We start from the raw sequence: 22,309 nt of genomic DNA on the forward strand, positions 1-22,309 counted from the left end.
TGTCGTGGACGCCTCCCGTTCGAGGTGTTCCAGGCACGCCCAACTGGGTAGACCCAGAAAACACTGGAGGGATTAGGTACCCCATCTAGCCTGGGAACGTCGTTTGCAGTGCGCTACAGCCAACAGGATATGGCAGCGAGTATGCTTACTGTCACGTCACATTGTATTATGACCCAACACTCACAGCTGGGTGTGGCCACAAGTCAAACAGACCTGAACTTTTCAACCCATAGAGGGCAGTGCAGCAATAATATTCATCCAAACAGGAGAGAACCTGTAACAAAACAAAAAGTCCCATGTGTGTTTGAACTGCACATCGACCCTCCATACACAAACTTTTTGGTGCTTTATATTCATCACCTGACTTCCTTCGAGGCAGCCCTGCACATCCTGGCTCAAAAATTATAAGGGTTATATAAGAGGGTTTGTGATGTGTTTTCTGTACTTATGTTACGTTGTTCACATTTGACTTATTTAAATTCTAACCGTGATGTTTTTCTAAACCAATAGGGGTCTGACCAAGAGTCAGTATCTGTTAAAATTGAATAAGAGTTGGAGTTGAAGATGGAAATCAAATTGAGGATAATATGTTTGCACATAATCAGAGCTATTAGCAGTTAAAATTGAAACTTTCCGTAGCGACTTTGGTGTTGAGCTTTAAAAACATGTCTCTTGCCTCATCTTATGGTAGGCCTAAACTGTGACCTCACTCGTACATTGTGACCTCTGATCATTCACACCCTAAAGTTTGGTTACATTTCATTATGTTTATTATGAAATAAATCAGCTAAATGAAAAAAATTATTTTATAGCTATATAATACAATTTCTATAAATCCATCTCAAATCAGAGTTTTTCCCTTGAATGGTCAACATTAAGGTCAACCATATTGGAGAAAAAAAAGGTCACAAACACAATATCATTGCATAAATCTTGCCTTTGATCGCCCTTGACCTCCAGAAGCACATCTCTCCTTCCATTCACTCATATGCAGCGACATAACCATGAATCATGTTGGACGAAGAGTGACAGAGAGTGAGAGAGTGAGCGCGCGCGCGAGAGAGAAGGGGGAGAGATGGAGGGATGCTTGTTTCACATGAGGGCTAAAGGAGGCGGGACCAGACCAGAGCGGGTCATGTCCGCTGTGCGTTCAGACAGAGCGGCATAGCGCAACATCTCCGCTGCTGACTCCGGTCCCATTCCGCGCTCTGTCTCCAGAAATCTCCGTGGCTCCTCACCTCTGCACGAGGTTTCTCTTCTCTCTCCTCCCCTCTCTCCCTCTACGGCCTCTCCTCGGCGTCTCCAAGCGCGCACCGCCAGTCTCTCCTCGCCGCCTCTTTGCGCGCGGACACTTCTCCACGTTTCCACTTGTGCCCGCTGCGCTCCGTTTATCATTTCACTCTCCCCTCCGAAGACCCCCGAGCCTCAGCCACGACCTCGGGGCTACTGCACTTTCTCTTTTTGTTCAGTAATAAGTTGGCGTTGAGCTCGGACTGAAGAACAATGTTCTTCTGGCTCACGGGGATTTAGTGTCGTGACATGCTTTCAGGACCCGGCGTCTCCACAAGGAAATGGTGAGTGCAATCCGTTTTTATTCTCCTAGATTATCAGTGTATAGGCTGTGCGCCTTTCCAGCTCGTCTGTCTCCAGTGTGAGCTTGACCTCTGTAGATGAGGTGACGCTCACGAGCCAGAAGACGCGTGACATTCCTCAAAAACAATGTTAATATTCTGATATGCCTGCTGTCATTTTAAATTTGTGGTACTCACGTGTACCTTGGAGGTATTTGGAATGCATGCATTCTCATATTAGATAAACGTTCATTGATCAAATCTGCGCTCAAAAGCGACTTTATTCTCAAATGTATGACATTTTCATATCATGATATTGTACAGGGACTTTTGGGTGTAATCCTACTTATGACACACGTTCAATTGCATCCCATAATTTTAAATACCACATTCCAGTCACCAACGCCTGCTTTTACAGTCAGTTCATAACGTAGAAATATAAATATTGTAGGCAGTGTGTTCATGGGTTGGCTCTTTTGACCTCCACGTGTACAATGCGCCCCGCTTCATATCGATCTCTTTAAATGTGAATTACATAGTTTTTCCGTGTGCTTGCGGCAGTAACCTCAGTAATCCATCGATAAGGAGCCTATAGATCGACAGATCGGATTGACTGTCAGCTGTCACATGTTGTTTGAGGCGTGAAGCTACAGCGACCTGCTACTGTAAGTGAACGCTTTCATGACGGAAAATCAGTAATATTGAGTTATTGGGTTTCTGTGGTTTTGATTTGAGAGCAACAGCAAGTAACTGCGCTTAATGGTCGACTTTAATGGGTTTTACTTTCATTTAACTAATGTGTGCTCTTATGTGTTTTTTTGTGGACGCTTGTAGAGTTGATTTATAACATTGCTCAAATTGAAACAGTTTCTAGCTTTTTATTGTTATATTTTGAGTTTCGTCAAAAGAGAGCATGATAACGCCTGTTTTACAAAATGTCATGTAGATGATCTTTTGCAGGTTGTTTTTATAAGCTGTAAGGATTTTGAGATAAAAGTTTGTGTTTTTGAGGTAGGATTGTCGATGGGTTTCTGGCTGCTACATTTTAGACTAAAAGATAATATTACACTTGATTGATCACACTCTCTTGTCAGATTCCTCTTAAATCTGTCATTAATCTTTCTCAATTATAAGACATTTAAATGATGTTCAAAAAACAGCTGCAGTCTATGCCATTTGGTGGTTTGGGTGATAAAACAGTTATAATGTATTCGTAGGGTTTGTAACTAAAAACAAATCTCTTGTATGTGTCTAATTTTACCGTGCAGTTAGTTAAGAGCTCTCATTATTGTAGTTATATAATATTTATGGATCACCATGCCTGGATCAAAGGTGCAGGTACAATGTGTCGTCACAATGGCTGATAGAATGATCGGATCGCTCCGGCTCGCCTACGACCAGAGCCTGCAGATAAAGGACCATGTGAGATGGGTTGCAGCGCAGCCAGAGTACGAGCAATGTTATAGTCAATGTAAATCACTTCAGGTGCAAATACATCAATGTAGGCGTTCGGACTCCAGAAATTGACTCCCAAACACTGGTGAAAATTATTTTTATATAAAATACATTTTTAGATATATGCTCTGCCTATGTAACATGCAGGCAGATGTACCTCTGTTACACTGGAACAATGCACTTATAGTCATGAGTGCAGAGAGGAAAACAGAGATGAATATGAAATAGTTACTGAGCAACAGACGCTCTCTAGTTTTTCTTGAATCAACTTCGGATGTGAATTTCTCCTCCCACACTACAAGGAACATGAGAAGCTCCTCTCCAGATGCGACTGCGATCATGTTTTTTTCCACTGTTGTTGTGTTTCTCTGAAAGGTCTCAGTATTAAGGATTGCCTTGAGAATATGCATAGTTGTGTATACAATATGCATACATTTGTGTTTCAGTGTTTGCATGTGGACTGAAGCTGTGTTTTCCAATAAGCCTTGAAGGATTTTCTTTTGTTTTTTGGAGCCATAGAGTCCAGCCCAGTCCAATTGTCTTCTGGCTAGATCATACTTTTATCAAATAGTGGACAGAGCAATTTGTTTTTATTTGTTTTATGTTCATATTTAATATTTTTTCTTCGGCAGCCAACCAGGGATAAATCTTGAGATGAAATGTCCTCTTACAACTCTTGGGGAGAATTTATCATTATCACTGTGACATTTTATCAAGTCCAACTGGGAGGAGACCCTGGGGAAGACCCACAACCCACAGGAGTGATTATACACCATGTCTCGACAGGCCTGGGAATTCCTCCGGATCCCTTAGGAAGCCCTGGGGAGGACAAGCTACCTCGTTTAGCTGTGTGACCCAGATGTAGACTAGGGCTGTTGGAATGAACTTCAAGAATCAAATATAATTTGAATAGTTAAAGAATCAGTACTATTTGAATGCTGAAATTAGTGTTCATTGTTTTTTTTTGTTTTTTTAGAAATGTGTTTTTTAACGTTAGCAAATCTCGTCCTCCTCGTCGGGGCCTACCCGCATAAACAGATGCTTTTGCCACATGAAGTCTGATGAACAATAAAGTTTTCTGAATCACAATCTCAGTATCAGAAACAGCCGTCAGCCGGTGCACGGATGCGGAGATAGCCGCCGGCAATTCTCGGTGAAATGAAACATAGATGTGAACGTCCTCTAGAAGCAATGCAGTCATGACAAAGATGCATTCATGCTACTTACTGCTAGCTAGATCAACCCGCGTCTCCATCGCTGATGGTAGAGCTGATGGTGAGACGAGAGGGCGTAGACATGGCAACGAGGACACAGCGTCCCCAGGAGAATGTGGTTGTTTTACTTTATTACTTATCTAAAAAGCTGTCACCCATTGGTAATTCAACATATTTTGATTTGATTTGATTTTTATTAGGAATTTAAAAGTACAATCAACTCCAAGGAGTATCAAAATACAGTAATCCCAGAGGATGGCACTTACTTAAGCATTACTTAAAGGTCCCATATAATGAAAAAATACGTTTTCTCTGGTCTCTAAACCTATAAACTGGTCCTCCCTGAGCCTGTCAACTCCCAGGATGAGGAAAACAGCATGGTCTCTGCAGCCCCCCCACTGGTACAACGGCGCTCCTACAGGCTGTTCAGATTCAGCTCCCGTTGTTACGTAACGAAGGGAGTAATTTGAATAGGCCAAACTCCTCTGATGATAGGAGATATCCGAGAGGAGGCGTTTCTCAATACAGCGCGGAGAGCGCAGCTTCACTTACCGGTTGTGGCGCTGGGTGATCCGGGTGGTGCTCCGTGAATAAATCCCGGTGCGGGTGAAGCTGGAGACAATCCTCCCTCTGTCTCAGCGCTCTGGTGCATCTTCACCTCCGGTCGGACGGAACCCGGGGGCACGTGTCCGACAGAGCGCTGTGCACGACGGTCCGGGTCTGGTCTCTTGCGTTTCATTTTTAATGACAATGTGCAAATGTGTTAGCTCGTATGTGTGTGCTGCTAACCACTTCACATCAGACTGCTTCAGTAACGAAGGTCAGTACAAAGCTGGCTTTGCCTCGACACTGACCCTTGTTAAAGGATCTGTCCCAACCATACAGGACCCAGCAACTTCACCTGAGCCACATAGGCGAGCCATAGCGATACATCCACGTAAACATTGGCGCATGCTGCCGCGTAGCGTTAGCATCGTCTCCGTTGCTCTCCAAGTAGGCATTGACAGATGGAGTTCATTAGCATTTAAAGGTGCAGACACAGAACCAGCCTGTTCTCAGGAGAGCTCATTTGAGCAACTTTTAGACAGCTGAAATGCAGGACCACGGATGGGTTTGGGGCAATGCATATCGAAAACAGTGTTGTTGGACCTCTGACAGCTGTGTGGAATTGATGAAAAACAGTATAATATGGGATCTTTAAAACACTTATATCCAAAGTGGTTCTCGATGGAAATTAAAATGGAATATGTATTGTTCTTGTTTTTGGAACGCCTTCTAGTGGACAGGAAGTAAAATAACAACATTGCCGATAATGGCATTGGCAACATATAAGCCTGTGTAGTTAATATTATTAATAGGCTGAATTTGAACATTTAATATTCTAAAATAATATGAATATTGAAAAAAATGTGGAATCCAGGATTACAAGTCAACCAGAGCTTGTAAACAACTCTTAGATGGATTCATCGATGGACCATTGATTGGATGGAAACATACTTTAACTTTCAGCCAATCAACTGCTCTAATTGACCTTTCCTAATGTCCCACCCCTTTTGTGCTCTGCTCCAATATCAGAGCAAGGTTGGAACCCGGCAGAACATTACACTGCTATTAAAGTCATGTTACATGGGTGTCACAAACGTCATTACATTGTTATATAGTCACACTGACTATGAATAACTTTTATTTTGTGTTGATTTTGGCAGTCCCTGTGGACAAAAACGGTAATGTTACTGAGCACCAGGTCACCTGGTGAAAACCTATTCATGTCTGCAGCAGGGTCTGAGAATCTGCCCAATGCAGTCTTGGTTCTGGGTCTCCCGTGCCTCCCTTCACTCTAGTGGGCCCAGCAAAATGGCCTGGGCATGGTGTTGGCAAAGCTATTCTCTGCCAGCTCTTCACCTCTAGCTGGAGCAGGTCAGAGGCTGGATCTGGATCCCTGTGGTGGGCTGGTCACTCCTAGAGGTTCTGCTGGAGTCTGTTTTGGTGCCACCCTGAAGTTACATGTTGTGTTGTTTATTTGGATGAGCACAAAGTCTAGCATCCCAGCAGGAAGAGTCAGCTGAGTAAAGTTCATCCTATATCCATTACATACTGTAGTTCTGCCAGCTTATTGATGCTCTCTCGCCTGATAAAACACAGTGCAGCAGCTGGCTAAACGGGACCGTCATCTCATTGTTTCTCTAAGCTTCTCTGACCTTGCAACAGTCATGATATTATTGGTTGGTACAACCGGATGTAAGCATGCCTCATATTTTGTTTTCCAGGAAGAAATCAAAATTGGCTTGATAAAAAAATGTTTATTTATTTTAGTTTGTTTAGATTGTTTAGTTTTACAATCTTTTTTTTCTATCTTTAAAAGGGTTAAAAATTCACCTAGAGGGCAGATTGTAGACTTTAAACTGGCAGCAACAAACATTGACAACCATTATGGCAGGATCTTATACTGCTGCAAACATTTCCATGCCACCAGGTCGTTAGAACTTGTGTGCTAGCAGCATTTACATTTAGGGGGTTGGGTAAAAGCTGCTGGAGTCACCAAGACAATGAGATAGAATTGGGTAAGAGATGTGCTCTGATTGTGAGTAATGTATCTCTCTTGAGAGCCTAATTCTGAGCAATGACTCACACTTGTTTTGGGATAATTTGTGCTGATTCTTTAACACCACATTGAAGACAGTGATGAATAGTTTGAATAGTCCTCTTTAACATCCTGCTGTTCCTGTGACCATTGTGCAATTCTAAACTATATTTAGAGTCAGTACATGTGTTTGTGCCGTAACAGTCAATATATGGACGTCAAAGAAAGTGATTCCATGCATTGATTATGTACAGAACAGGGGTCCGTTTCACAAAGCAGGTTTAGTGAAAACCTTGAGTTAGTTAACCCTGAGATGAGGAAAACTCTGGTTTTGCGGTTTCACAAAGCCAGTTCAGCATGACATTCTGAGTCAGTTACCCGGGTAACATACTCCGTGAACCTAACCTGCTCGCTAGCAGGTTTGCTTCAACAAACCCTGAGTTTCTCCCTACATGTCTCCGCCTTTTTCCGGAATCTGAACCAACTCTGAAAAAATGTGCCGTCCTTTCATCGTCAACCTAATCGATATGGAAATAAAAGTGATTCTAGCAGCTTTGCATCGGGAGAGGATTTTGATTACCTTTCCTTTCAATCACATTAGATATTATCTAAACAATATTCTCTGACATTTTCAACATTTCATATCGCGGAAATAATCCGCAACCAGATTCTTTGCGGAGGTAGTGTTTTTGCGAACGGGAGATTTATGAAATGTTTAAGTACATTCCTGTGTTGAAATACCTGCTTATATTTACTGTTTAATATGTGAAATATGATTAAAATCATATGCCTTAGTCAACGTATTTGCGCAATATTCTTATGCTTAATTTTCAACTGAAGCCACTTTCTTTCTGTGCCTGAGGGGATTACACCCAATGAAAATTATAATTCATTCATTGCGCTACCTTATGAACTACGGGAATTTAACCGCTGTCACCTGCACCATAGGCAGCGTTGCTAACCGTTAGACCAAAGTGTCGCTCTGCAAAGCTGAAAATGAACACTTATTACCTTAAGATCAATAGACTGTTTCATTCAGTTATACACATTAGATCGGGCAGTAATTGTCTGCCACGCCAACTATCGCTACTTTGATGCAGACACGTTGCTCCACTTTCTAAGGATGAGCTCGTTTTCTACATAAACACTCGGTAATATCTAATGACGCTCTCCCGGTTGCCATGGTGAATCGTAGTATCGGAGCTCCATTGATCATGGCTTTGTAGAGTCGGCACGCGTAACTCAGAGTTTACATACTCAGAGTTGACTGAACTAATTCAAAACCGCTGTTCTGAAACTGAAAACTCAGAGTTGCCCATCTCAGAGTTGGTCAACTCAGAGTTCAGGGTTAGGTTCAGAGTTTGTTGAACCTGCTTTGTGAAACGGGCCCCAGCTGACATTCATTGTAGGACATGCAGTACTGTACATAACTCAACACTGTCACTATTTGCATGCAGTGTGCACAGTGTGTCATCAGCATTAAAGGCCTTTGCTCACTGAGTCCGTAGTCAAAAATCTTTGATTCTCTGCGTTTTTCGCATCCATCAAAAAGTTGTTTGACCACTTTGGATCTTGGATATTGGAAATGGATCGTCTTCTCTTTGATGTGTGGTTTTGGCATTGTAGCTAACTGGACCACCGACATCCTGAAGTACACCTGGAACTGATCGGGATAGTTGTGCAGCTCCCTATCAGCAGGTGAAACTCTTCTTGTTCTTGATGCTCTATACATTATAACTACTGCATGTGTGTGTGTGTGTGTGTGTGTGTGTGTATTATAAATAAATGCAAACGACTCAATGTGAAAAGGCTTTAAGTGTTAGATAAATTAGACTTTGTGTAAGTGCAGCTGTTATGTTATGGCTTATTGCCATTTTTGTTGATATTTTTCTTTCCCACTTTGCTGGCTCTGACACAGGAAGGTGACCTTTCAATTCTTAATCCCACCTCTGATTGTTTTTTTTTGTGGAAACAGCAGCTAGCGAGCAAAATACTCATTTGAACACAGGTCAGTTAGAGATCCCCAAAATATTTTGAAAATCGGTGCAAATTAACATAATCTATAAGATATGCAATAACAAACTCATCAGACATGACATAAACATGCTGTACTGTCATACTAGACACATATTTAATCTGCATGTACTTATTGTGGATGTTGGGTCAGAAACAGCCTTGTGCCACTTTTTATCGATTATCCGTTTCTGACTTCATTGACACACACACACACACACACACACACACACACACTGATTCTGACACTGCCTTAAGTGTCTGTACGAGATGCAATGGGCTTTCCACTAACTCCAATGTGAACTCATCCATGTCATTAAACAGTCACAGCAACTGATGTAGAAAGGACTTTAACCCATGAGTTGACTGTTGACTTATTTTTTTGTCGTTTTGTTACAAAAAATTCCAAAATGTACTCATGCCAGTTACGTAAAAAAAAAAAAAAATATATATATATATATATATATATATATATATATATATATATTAGGGCTGTCAAAGTTAACGCGTTAATAACGCGTTAACGCAACATCCTCTTAACGCCGTTAATTTTTTTAACGAGCGATTAACGCTCGGTATTTAAAAAAAAAAAAAAGCGCATTGTATGATTTATGGCCGTCGGTGGCACCTGTAGTCTTGATCCAGAGGGAAGGTGCCTGTCCACAGGCAGCGGTGTTTCCCTGCGTCCCATTCATTGTCTATGTGAAAAGCCGTGCAATGCATTCTGGTGGCGTTGCGGCGAATGTCGAGAGACGGCGCGCGAGTTGGCCGCTCCTCATTTGCCTAAAGTATAAGTCGAATCTACTTTATGCTAATCAGAGGCGCCGGGCTCGACTCGCCGCCTCGGGAACGCTCGCGAACGCTCGCAAAAAGTTGTTGTTTAAAGGAGAGCGCCTGTCAATCATCCTCTAGTGGCAGCCCACCAAGCGTGCAATACTGGGAAGCGGCGCGTCCACACGCGTTTAAAATCGATTTGTGAACGGCAAATTCACCTTCAAAAGACTGCCAGATGGTTCAGTCGATAAGACCAAAGTCATCTGCGCGTACTGTGGGTATGAAATGAGCTACCATAGAAATACGTCCAGTCTGAGATATCACTCGCAAGCCAATGCACTTATATCCTAACTGTACTTATCTCCTGTTACACTATCTCCTGTGACATGTTCACTTTAATTGTTTGTGATATATTTTTATAACCCTGTTTTGATCCCATGTTTTGGTAAGGGGATATTTGAAGTGTTAAATAAACATTTTGTAAACAAAAAATGTGCCAAAAAAATGCGATTAATTTGCGATTAATCGCGAGTTAACTATGGACAAAATGCGATTAATCGCGATTAAAAAAATCAATCTTTTGACAGCCCTAATATATATATATATATATATATATATATATATATATATATATATATATTCTACACAATAAATATTTATCCAACAAAAAAGGTGCTTATTTTGACAAGGGCTTTCAATGAATATTATAAATATGAATATGCATTTCAAAAGAAAAATAAATATTCAAATAAGAAAATTAACATTTGGCTGTGAAAAACATGAGCAGTATTACCTTACCTGTCCTTGCACACACTCAATGCCCCACGACGGAGGTCACACAATGTCACTTTCATTTGTTGAACATGAAATGTAACAAGTCAACGAACAAAGGATAGACTACAGAGAGAGAGAGAGAGAGAGAGAGAGAGAGAGAGAGAGAGAGAGAGAGAGACACCGTGTCCCTACAGCAAGCGCTTAGTTACGTCATGTAAACAGACACGGACCCATAAACTGTGATCCAGATCAGACCGGAGAGTTAACCACTTAGGAAGGGTGAAAAGTACTCGTCTCCATGGCGTATGTTCTTTTTAAACAGAACATTTTATATTGTGATATTTACTGGAAATTAAATCAAATAAAGGAAACTTCCACCTCATTGACATTTTTTTTGTAAAATGAGTACGTATTGTATAGAAAACTCCTCATTTTAACCTCAACAATCAGCTGTTCCTTTTCTATGGGGCACTAAGTGAGTGACGGGAATAAAGAGAAATCTGGCAATTGATTACTTTGAAGCTATGTGTGTGTTTTTTTTTAGAAAGAATACCCAAACATCATATTTTGCCAACATTGACAGCTCTTACTTTAACCTAAACCACATCCTTTTTTCTGAACCTAACCAAGCAGTTTTGTTGCTCAAGTAAACCATAAGAGATGGTTTGCGCATAACAAGTGGAAGATGTTCATTTTGTTTTTGTTCATTTTGAAAATGTGCATCAACAAGCAGAGAGTTGACAGGCTGTCCCTGACATGTCCTAAACTGGTGCCAGAGGAGAACGTGGCGAGTCGGCATGTGACGAGTTGGGAGTGAGAACGTGTTGCTGCTTCACACCTGACAGGGTGACAGCAAAGGGCTTCAGCTTTGAGCCGCGTAATCAACAATATTAAAATCAGCATTTGCATTTATTAAATCTGTATTACAAACAATAACATGCAACATGTCGAATCAACAATCAGACCAGGTGTTATTCGAGACCCGAACACTAGCTTTTATATGAGCGTTTATTCGTAATAATAAATCTGGTCCACTTAAGGGAGCTGCTTGAAACACTACTTGTACTTGACTACACAAGCAGTCGAATTCTGCCCAGAGAAACAAACACACAGAAGTGATTTGCATATGATTCAGCAGCGATCTCCCCGATCCACTCAGCCTGTTGTGAGCATCTGAGCTGCTGAATAGAGGTAATTACCTCCAGTGCTCGACGCGAACGCAGCTTCAGCTAAAACACGCCGAGCCTCTGATATCACAGCGTCCTCCGCAGGATTCAGGGTGGCGAGGGCTGGCGGTGTAGGAGGAATCAGAGCCTCTCCACAGGTGATGATATTTTATTAAACAAAAGACAGACAATTTAGGAAAGAAATCTCAAGCATTTTTTGAGGAGTGAGAAGGAGCAACGCCAGTCTCAGCATCACTGTGTGTACTCATTTTGTGATTGTTCAGTAGTGGATGCTTTCAATACAGTCTAACCTTTGTCTTCACACAATGGAGAGACAAATTAATTCAAGATTAAAAGAGATTTATTGTCATTGACATTAGTTTTGGAATTTAGAGTCCAAGATTGCTCAGAGACAGGTAGGACTGCAGGCGTGGCCATTATCAGAATGATCTTTCAATGCGCTTAATTAACACACATAATTAAGTATTCAAAACTAAAAAATATTTATGTTTAAAAATAGTAGAAATGATGTCTCCAAAAACCAAATATATATTCCGTTTACATAACATGGACTAGAGAAGAGCAGCTAATCCACACATGTATGAATCTATGAAGGAAGCTGACAATGTTTGGCATTTTTAGTTGATAAATAACTTAAATATTTAATACATTTTTAGGATTTTTGTTGACTGGGGCTCCCTGGTGGCCTCCGGGTTTAAGGCTCTGACCATGTAATTGCTACATTCCCGGTTGGAGTCTGACCTTCTATCTCTCTATCCTCATTTCCTGTCTGCTCTACACTGTCAACTCTCTAATAAAAAAGCCATTAAAGCCCACAAGTGTACTTTAAAAAATTCCATGCGTTAATCATACTGACTAATCGATGAATTATTTAAGCACTAAAGATAAGCAAATATCAACTATGAAAATTAAACTAAGAAAGAAGAGGAAAATAAGGACATCAAGATAGATAAACATAAATCACTCATCGTCAATCGCTTATCAGCATTAGAGGTGCTGATCCTCATCCTGAACGCTTCACACTCAGCTGCGAACCGATCCAGTGAGTGTTGGAGGTCACAGGCCGATGATGCCAGCAGGACCACATCATCTGCAAAAAGCGAGCGATGCAAACCTTTCTCTGGCGGGGGCCAACCCCCACCAGAAACAAGTTTGACTTACTGCTGAGAACGTGAACAAAGCTCTCGCTTTGGGAGTACAGAGATTGGATGGCCCTAAGAAGTGACCCTCTCACCTCATACTCCCGCAGTACCTCCCACAAAATCTCCCAGGGCACCCGGTCATATGCCTTCTCCAAGTCCACAAATCATGTAGACTGGATGGGCATATTCCCAGGCCCCCTCCAGGTCCTCGCGAGAGTAAAGAGGGCTGAGGGCCTAACGTAGTTGTTTCAATCATATTATATAATAAGAGACAAAAGTAAGATGGTAATGGCTGGTTAATGTAGATATGGACTGATAGTTGTTATGTTGTCCATATAGTTGTTTATTGTATTGGGAGATTGTCTTGACCAGAAAACGGCAGCAGTGGTCATTTGTTACGATGACCAATGTTTACGTTTTCTCCTCATGTGGCCGTGTGAGTTATGACTTGTGTCCCTCAGAAGAAAACAGGGAAGTAGTTGGACGATGTTCCTCGTTGATAACTCCCATCCTGCCTCCTATCCAAGTATGTTCCCATAGAACAAATCTCAACTTTTTTTTTCATGGGAAATACATTTTTTTTCCAGACCGAACGATCACAGTTTAAACCGTTTGTAGCACAACAAATCAAAAAAGCTACAAAACTTCCTGGTTAGGTTAATTCAACAAAACTTCTTTTTCTTTTTTTTCTACATGTAAACCACACATACGTTCCTTGAAACGTTATTCACAATGCAGTCTGGTTGTGTGGGAAAATTGTTTTTAGGAGAGCAGGCTCTTTGGGAGGCTGTCAGTGTGACTTTGACACTTTGTTTTCTGTTTCCCACCAACTTATCAATGTTGGTTTGTTTTAATCACTACTATTATAATTTCTCAAGCAAGTAAGCTTCTTTTATTACCAAAAAAAAGAAGAAAAAAGCTCCCTTACAATAACCATGTCTGTGCCAAATGCCAAATGTGTTTTCTGACCACAGAATAACAAAAGAGAGTTCAAACCAAACTGACCTCCACACCTGCCCAATGGCAACGTGAAGCTGGGGTGAATGTTGGTTGTCACTTTCAGAAAGATGTGGGGACTGCGGCAGGAAACTCTGCAACTGTGGGCTCCGAAGATTTTGGAAGGAAATGGCAAACAAACTCTTTTGTCATTTAGTTTGAAGGAGTTGTTGACTGTTGCACACATAACGAGTATTATTGCACAAGCTGTCGTTAAGTTACTTAGCTGCCAGTTTACAGGCAGGGATTTTCTGTCAAGGCCTGTTACAATGCTTCCCCTTAAGAGACAACACAAGAAAGAAAGAAAGAAAAGAGAGTAGGTGGATGATGAAGGAGCATGACGGAGCAGCCGGGGTTAAATAGAGGGGAGAAAGACAGAAACATAGAAGGACACACATAGAAAGGCAGAGAGACGAGCGGAGGGCAGCGGGAGTTCATGAGCAAGAGGAAAGGATGTGAGAGTGCAGGGAAACGCAGAAAAGGAAACAGAGAGACTGGTTTAGCGCTGAAGAGAGAAAGTCCGTATTTATTTTTGGCGCATCACCTCAGGCAGTCAGTCTGCGAACAGAGAGACATTCTGTTTGAGCAGCAACCACTTCATTCAGCCAGAAATGCAACAGAAGTTTCATGACAGCGTGTGAGACAAATGTTAGACCTCCATTAATGGACGGGTTTCTACTTTCTAATACATTTTTTTGCTTTGTGTGAAGATATATATTTAACTTTGTGAGAGTGTGTGTTGATATGAGGGATATCACACGAACCAATGTTTTTCACAAGCCAATGCCAAAATTCAAAAAAACTTTTCATGCAGGTTTTTCTTTGGGGGGCTCGAGACCAACGCTAAATATCCACCAGATCGGGCGAGGATGCTCAGGGACTTGTTGCTCCAATCAAGTAGTCATTTGATGAAAAGGTGTCCGCTTCCCACAGGTGACCTAGCATGTTGTGGAATGCAGCTGATTGGTCCCTGAAGCTAACAGCTAACTGAGTTTCATTATGATATGTTCAGGCTTTATTTAGCATAATGAGTTTTAGACAAAGTTAAAATTATAACTTGATCATGTGTTTAAATGCAATATTGTAAAGTGTAGGGTATTTTTTGCAAGAAAACTGAATAAATACAGTTGTTTAAAGGAGCAATATAAAGTGAAAAAGAGGGAATTATGAGCTGTTTAATTCCCTATCACTAGCTCTAGTGGATTGTTTTGTTTATACTGTAGTATAGAGAATCATGGAATATCATCTGTATTGGTATCACCTTCTAAATTTCTATTGTGACATCCCTAGTTGATATATATTTGTCTTTCAGTCTTTAAATGTATCCGTCCTGTCAGACAGAGAGAAGACGTCAGAATGATGCCTGACCATCACGGTGTAAAAGCAGATTCATTGGTTAGACTGTCAGAGAGTAAATTGTGTGTTTGTAAAACATCTGGATGCTTCTTCTTTTTTTTTAGGTTGCCATAGTGAATCCAGCAGAGCTTAACTTCCAAAATGACTTTTGGGTGCATGAATTGCTGCCTAAATGTTTTCATGCTATCCTCTGGCAGTAAATTAGCCCGTGATAATGTTCGCTTCTAAAGCGGTTCACATCAAACTCTACACACAGTAGATTGAGTAATACAGATATTTCTCAGAGGCAGAGCTACTCTGGAATAATCTCACTGGTTCTGGTAATCTTCAGTGGGCGGAGATTACCAGAATGCACAAGGTTGGAAATAAAGGGTTCTTCCACAACCAGGATCACCCGAAGGACCTGGTCTTAAATCAAAACTGTGCTACAGTTACTGCAGTCAGACTCACCCTGATGCCACTTTACCAGGAGAATAGTGACATATATACAGTATATATATAGTGGGTCTTCTATCCTTTTTACACTATATTTCACATTTGCCTGTTCCCACATTGCTTTCCATTTGTATCTGCAAATATCAAACACCAACACCACTTCCTCACATTGGAAGTAAACAACTGCAGTTTGATTTAATCTTTCTAAATATTTGCTCACTACCTTATGTAGCTCTCTGCAGAGCTGGAGTTTTAAATTGATTTGTCATGATAGTATTGGCTGCATGGTGGTGTAGAGGGTAGCACTGTCGCCTCACAGCGAGAGGGTCTCTGGTTCGATTCCCAATTTGGGTTTGGGTTCTTTCTGTGTGGAGTTTACATGTCTCCCTGTGATAGACTGGTTACCTGTCTGTCTCTACATGTCTCCCTGTGATAGACTGGTTACCTGTCTGTCTCTACATGTCAGCCCTGTGATAGACTGGTTACCTGTCTGTCTCTACATGTCAGCCCTGTGATAGACTGGTTACCTGTCTGTCTCTACATGTCAGCCCTATGATAGACTGGCGTCCTGTCCAGGGTGTACCCTGCCTTCGCTCAATGACAGCTGGGATCGTCTCCAGCCCCCCGCAACCCTGAATACAGGATAAGCGGTAGACGATGGATGGATGATATTATTGGTTGAAATTGTTTGGTACTAGCTGATGTAAGCATGCATCATATTGTATTTTTTACAACAAGAAATAGATATTGGATTTTGAGCTAAAATGATAAAAAGGTTTTTGTAGATGCACAATATGACCGTGTAATTGGGACAATCAAACTCTGGTTCCAGGTGTTGTGATGTCGTTAGTTGGATTTAAACACAGGGCAGTGACAGGGCTGGTGGAATTAGGCAAAGGGCTGAGAGTGTGGAGTTGATGAGTAGATTGAAGGCAGCTGTGCAGACTGGACAGGTGAGTGCCAGAAAGACCGCCACGCCCACATCTACGCACACTGGGGGCCTTTTCCAAACTAAACGCTCCCCACTCCAACATGGAGGGCACTCCATTTGTAGGGATGGGCAGAACGAGGCTTTGTGAAACAGCGAAGCGTTCGAAGCAATTGCGCCGGAATTGTGTCGAGGTTTCGAAACAATCCGAAACCTGGTTCTCCATGGTGACATCTAGTGGCCAGTTTTGCTAACATGACAATTTGACTGTGAAACTCAACTGGTTCAGACAGAGAATATAAATAGCTGTCAGGTAGTCAGCCCAACCGCGAAAAGTAACGTGGCCTAATGGTGAACAATCGCGTCGTACACCCGAAAGTCCGGTGTTCAATTCCCAAGAAGTGCCACCAACACTGTTTGTAAATAGAATGTTTTTAAATCGAAATTTGCCAGATGTTTTGTTATTTCAGGTTCATAGTAGCCTACATGATTCTGTTTTAAAATGTAGGCTGATGGCCCAGGCTTTTTCTTGAGAACATGTTGTAGGGAAAGGATAAACGAATTGGGAAAGTTAGGCTATGCTAATCAGGTTCAACATGGACAAATAAAAACAAATTTTTTGTATGTCAAGATTAGGGTTGCACGGTATACCGGTACTAATATGGTACCGGGGTACTGAGGCATTTAAAACGGTACTATATTGCATTTGGACGGGACCGGTACTTGCAGCGCCGCCGGCAGCGCCCGCAACAGCGCGGCGAACTCGCCGCGTGACGTCACCGCGTTGTAACTACAGCTGAGAGGACGAGGAGCGAGCCGCAGCTTGGAGAGATAAAAAGAAAAAGCAAGCAAGCCGAGGAAACCGCTAGCAAGTTAGCGAGCAGCGTGGACTGGGGCAACAAACGGAGCAGGAGGAAGCTTGGAGAGAGAGAGCGCACGAGCGAGAGAGCACCAGAGAACGCGAGCGAGAGAAGCACGGAGAGGAGAATGGCTGCTGCAACCTTCACCACGCCGCAACTTGTGGACAAACCAGCGCCGCAAAGTGCGATATAGCCGTACTTTAGCTTAAAACAAATGCGCAAAGCGAGGCAGTTAACGCCGACGCACCACTGTGTAAACGGTGTTTAAAACATGCATGGCTAACGGCGGAAACACCTCCGACTAGACAAACACTTAAAGGACAAGCCCCCAGACCTGCACACTGAACTCAGGGAACGACAGGTCATTTACTCAGGAAGAAAAGCCACATTTAGTGCTAAAAGCAAGCGCCACCCTCCTTCACTCTTAACAAAAGTAGCTCTGGAAGAAAAAAAATAGAGCTGGTTTATTTATATTATTATATTTTATATTATATTTTCACATTTTTTAAATTGCGTGCATTAGAAAAGCTTGTCTTTGTGGTATTTTATTTTATTTGCTGATTAATATGTTATTGTTCTAAGATTTTCTATTAAAATAAAGTCAGACATTTTTTACGTTCACTTTTTATTAACTTTATTCACTTGTCAATTAATCTATATCACTAACTTTACTATCAATTGCAAGAATACACCAAATTGCTGTCGCTATGTCACTATATCTCTCAAAATCGCTCTACTAACTCTCAATATCTCTCAAAATCTCTCTCCTCACAAAAACCCACAAAGATTAGATGTGTTTGAGTGGCTTTTAAGCTTTCTGGGGCTTTGTGTTTTAGATTAACCAGCTGTTTAATTAGGCAATTGCCTCGCGCGGCAAGCGCCACCTGTGGAAAACAGATTGAAACTCGAATGAAACACTACGAAGCCTGTGGTCACGTGACAAGGGCGTTTTGAACCACATTTCGAAACACTGTCCGAAACACTTGCGTTCCGGAAGCTCGACACTGTTTCGAAACATCAGCTTCGAGCGTCACATCCCTATCCATTTGTAGTCACACTAGCAGCTGGATGAAGTCACCTTCATTAAGCTGGATGGTAGAAATAATGCAGCAATCGGGACCAATTCCCCCTTTCTTTGGGAGAACATGGTAGACATGTTACATGCCACTTTGATTTGGAAAAAAATAAATTGTCAATTTGCATGAAAATTTAGAAATTCTAGAAAGTCAGAGATTGTCATCAGATGGTCGTAGTATACCATCCGTATACCATAGTATATCATTTAGTTTTGAGTGAAACCTCTCAGGGCCACCAACATGGCCATTACCATGGCTTGCTAGCTAACTTAGCTACGTTCCATCACTAATAGGCCTATAACATTATCTTACCTAATGTGTTTTATCCAGCGACTCGTTTTATCATCCGGCAAGAGAAAGAAGTAGCGTGAGTAACATAACATCGTGGTACCAAACTCACAAAGATTGTAGCTTCAGAAAGAGAGTCGTCAGTAACACAACTTTTGGGTGTGTAGACTTTCTAATTATGTCTTTCACAGTCTTATACCTGAACAGTTATACAACAAAAAGAAACTCTTAATGTGCAAAATTATATTTTAAATAGGCAAACATTATATGTGTATTTCGTGGCACAATACAAATTGCATCAACACATTATTTTTCTCTCACCATTGACTACCGTTCATATTTTTTAGTAAAATAAGGTCCTCTTAACCCAACCAATCAGATGAATTGTCCGTACACAACTCCATGCTCTGCAAGACTAGAAACCTTCAGATAAAACACCATCAGTCATAAAAGAAGTGTGTGCTTCTCTGACCTCTTTGCAACATCATACTCTAAATTACTGACAGTTCTACTTGAACCTCCACAACCTGTTGTTACATGACAACAGTTTAAATCACCCAATGAGCTACCATTTAATGAAATAAACTCCCTCCCCGGTTACAGTGTGGTAGCATTGAGCATTTTTTACTCGATCCTCATTCTCTTTTACAGGATTATTATTAGCTTTGACCTGTAACTCTTTGCTATCGGTTTCTTTTCCAATTGGCACATGGAAGTTGAATTAATTGCGCTTGTTCACTCTCTCCAAGTTCTTCCAGATACAAGCATCAGCTAAATTCCCAAAATGTGAGACAGCAAATGTATTCCCTCATTATATATGCATACAGGCTGCAGGCTGGTGGGGTCTGCCTTCATCTCCAATAAGAATCAGGTGCTTTGTTCAAGCTGAAACAAAAGGAACAAGCCCTCTTAGGCCTTTGCGTTCACTCTACCCTAACACTAAAGTCTAAATATATTTTGCTGACATATCTGCAGAGTGTTTAACACATATAAATGGGTTTAATCATAGATATTTCTGTATGGTTGATATTTTTGATCGATTTGAAAAGCATCATTTAAAGAATTCCTTTTTAATGGGTCAAACAACTAACCGGTCTTTCAGGGGTTAACTTTTGTTCAGTGTCTTAAGTAAGTAATAATCAATTGACGATTATAAATAAACTTTATATTCAGACTGATTAACTCATGGGCTGATTTGATTTGATGGACTTTGTGTTTGGCGCTCACACAGCGTCGTCACTCATCAGGATGGAGTTGTATTGACTGGACCTGTGACTCAGCCTTTCTGTCTGTCCAAACCTGCCTCATTATTCAAGTTATGCTTATAAAGGGACTCAGAGCATTGACGGAGTGCGAGGTTTGGGATTTCTGACGCTTCTGGCTCAAACACTGATTAATAAAACCAACCGACTGTTGCTGCTGACCTCTCTTTCTCATTTAGAAAAACATGCAAGCACGCGCACATTTCCATTTTGCTGCGCTCTTACTTTGCTCACACATTTACATTTTTCCCAGATAGCATTTGTTCGAAGTTACTTAAACTGGGTGCAACTCTGAAGTCAATATTGTTCAGAACCAGAAATGTTGTAAACCTGAGATCTGAGAGCAGCTTGCTTCAGCCACATAGCAAATGTTACACTGTGACAAGGATCCATGATCCCCTCTCCATTTCAGAGGAGGTGCTCACCCGCGGGAGGTACAATCTGATGACAAGCTTCTAACATCAAACCCAAAAGCCATGTAGAGCTGAATGGAGCTGCGGAGGAGACATGGCAGCAAAAAAAAAAAAAAAAAACTGCTACAGGAGGATTCAGGAGGGACCATTTCAGGCAGTAAGACTTTGAAGTTGCAAAAATGTTCTTTTTCTGTATAAATCTCATAGAATCTTTCTGTACTCAAGAATCCCAAACCTAGATACAGAGACATTTCTCACCATTGTATATAAACGTCTACATTTATATATTGACACCAGGTTTATAATATCCTTTATCTAATATTTATGGTGGCTCTATAGGCAAAATGTTGTTCATTAACTGTAGATCAAAAACTATATTATGGATTGTAATGAATAGAAGGCTCCCAAGGTTAATTCATGGAATGAATTAATGGAAGTGTACCAATTTTCCATACAATATGTATCACGTTGCATAATTATTTCAGGGTAACTAAGATTAGAGAGTCATAAAAAAAAGCACAATCATGTCTCCCTATTCAAGCTAAATCTATCCCAATTATGCTATTAGAGACTTATGAGTCAGGTCAAAAATGTTTAAATGTTTGAACAATGTTTCCCCTGTTCTCCCATGCAATAATTGACCGAAACAGACCATTAAAATCTGTAATTGTTATTTTGATTTGATACTTGTTTATGTTTTAATATCGGATGCATTCGTAATCTGACCGCCAGAGCATTCTCAGAAATAATGTGTCTCTTTTCTATTACAACAATTTTCCTTTCGATGGTTTTGTAAGAAAAAGGAAACGCATATTATATTTTGGAAACAAGTCTGTGTTCTCCCTCTGGAGATCATTGTTTTTTGTTTTTAATCCATGACAGTAACCGTTTCCATTAAAATATGTTATACATATTTTAATTTTAAAAAATGTACATACGGAAAATTAAATTGGAAATTGAATGTATGTGCTAAATGGGATATGGAAAAGCCGATGACAAATAATTTCTGACAAAGCAAACATTTAACACACATGACTCAGATCAGCTGTTTCCACTGTGGTGCATTGATTAATCATTGTATTATTTCACTGTTCACTGTCGGAGTGCCACAGCGTCTGAATGTTGGCCATTCAGCAGCAGTAACTTGTTTGCCCTATTGTTAAACACATTTATCTCGGCTAACTAGATTACATGTTCCTGTTAGCTATAGCATTGTATTTTCATAGGGATAATGTTACAGTCTCATGTCTCATAATCATTGTCTTCCTCACTGGTGCATTATTTTGTAATATAAATATCGATGGGGACGTTTTTCCTTCATCCACTTTAACTTACACATTTGTTAATTAAAACAGAACCAGGGCACTCTGTTTCTGTGACCAACAGTGCTTTCATCTTAGTACACAGCACCAGATTACGCATGCATGAAAAAAACCCTGAATTGTGTCAAAGCTAACTGCTACATCCACCTGTCTCTGAACATGAGTATGCATCTCCGCCGTGTGTAACATCCTAAGTGTGTGTGCGTGTGTGTGTGTGTGTCTGTTGAGAAATGAGAGTCCTCTGGCTAAATGAGATATCACTGTGATCCTAAAGTGTCTCTCAGCTGCTCTACATCAAAGCTCACTTCAAAGAAACTCAAGAGTGTGTGAATATTGTTCTGAAAGCTGCCCACCTGCTTTCTACATGCAAAACACACACACACACACACACGCATGCACAGGTAGTGATGGGAATGAAGGTACACAAGAACATATATATACTGTATAGTATCTGAAACACTCATGAAGACATGCACGCACACAACAACTTTTGGAAAGGTATAATTGGTTTTTACGATCCATGACAAGCACATTGATTTGTGTCAAGTGGGTGGTGCGTGTGTGTGAATATTTTAAAGAAATCCTGTATTTATTCTTTTAAATCAATGACCCCTGACAATGGTTGACCCATGTGCAATGGGATACACACCTGTGCAGTCACA

The 22,309-nt window shown here is 41.0% G+C and overlaps 1 protein-coding gene and 1 long non-coding RNA gene across 2 annotated transcripts in view; both read left to right on the plus strand.

The window, feature by feature from the left end:
• LOC311013634 overlaps positions 1–22,309 on the plus strand; it is a 377,991-nt gene that overhangs the window by 25,697 nt on the left and 329,985 nt on the right. The gene's annotated exons all lie outside the window — the stretch shown is intronic.
• htr4 (5-hydroxytryptamine receptor 4) overlaps positions 1,468–22,309 on the plus strand; it is a 188,821-nt gene continuing 167,979 nt past the window's right edge. Inside the window, exon 1 of the mRNA XM_084009755.1 lies at positions 1,468–1,574. The gene's annotated coding sequence lies outside the window, so the exon portion shown is untranslated. The remainder of the gene's footprint in view (positions 1,575–22,309) is intronic.

The sequence above is a fragment of the Eutrigla gurnardus genome (genome assembly GCF_963514095.1).
Source record: "Eutrigla gurnardus genome assembly, chromosome: 5".
Lineage (NCBI taxonomy): Eukaryota > Metazoa > Chordata > Actinopteri > Perciformes > Triglidae > Eutrigla > Eutrigla gurnardus.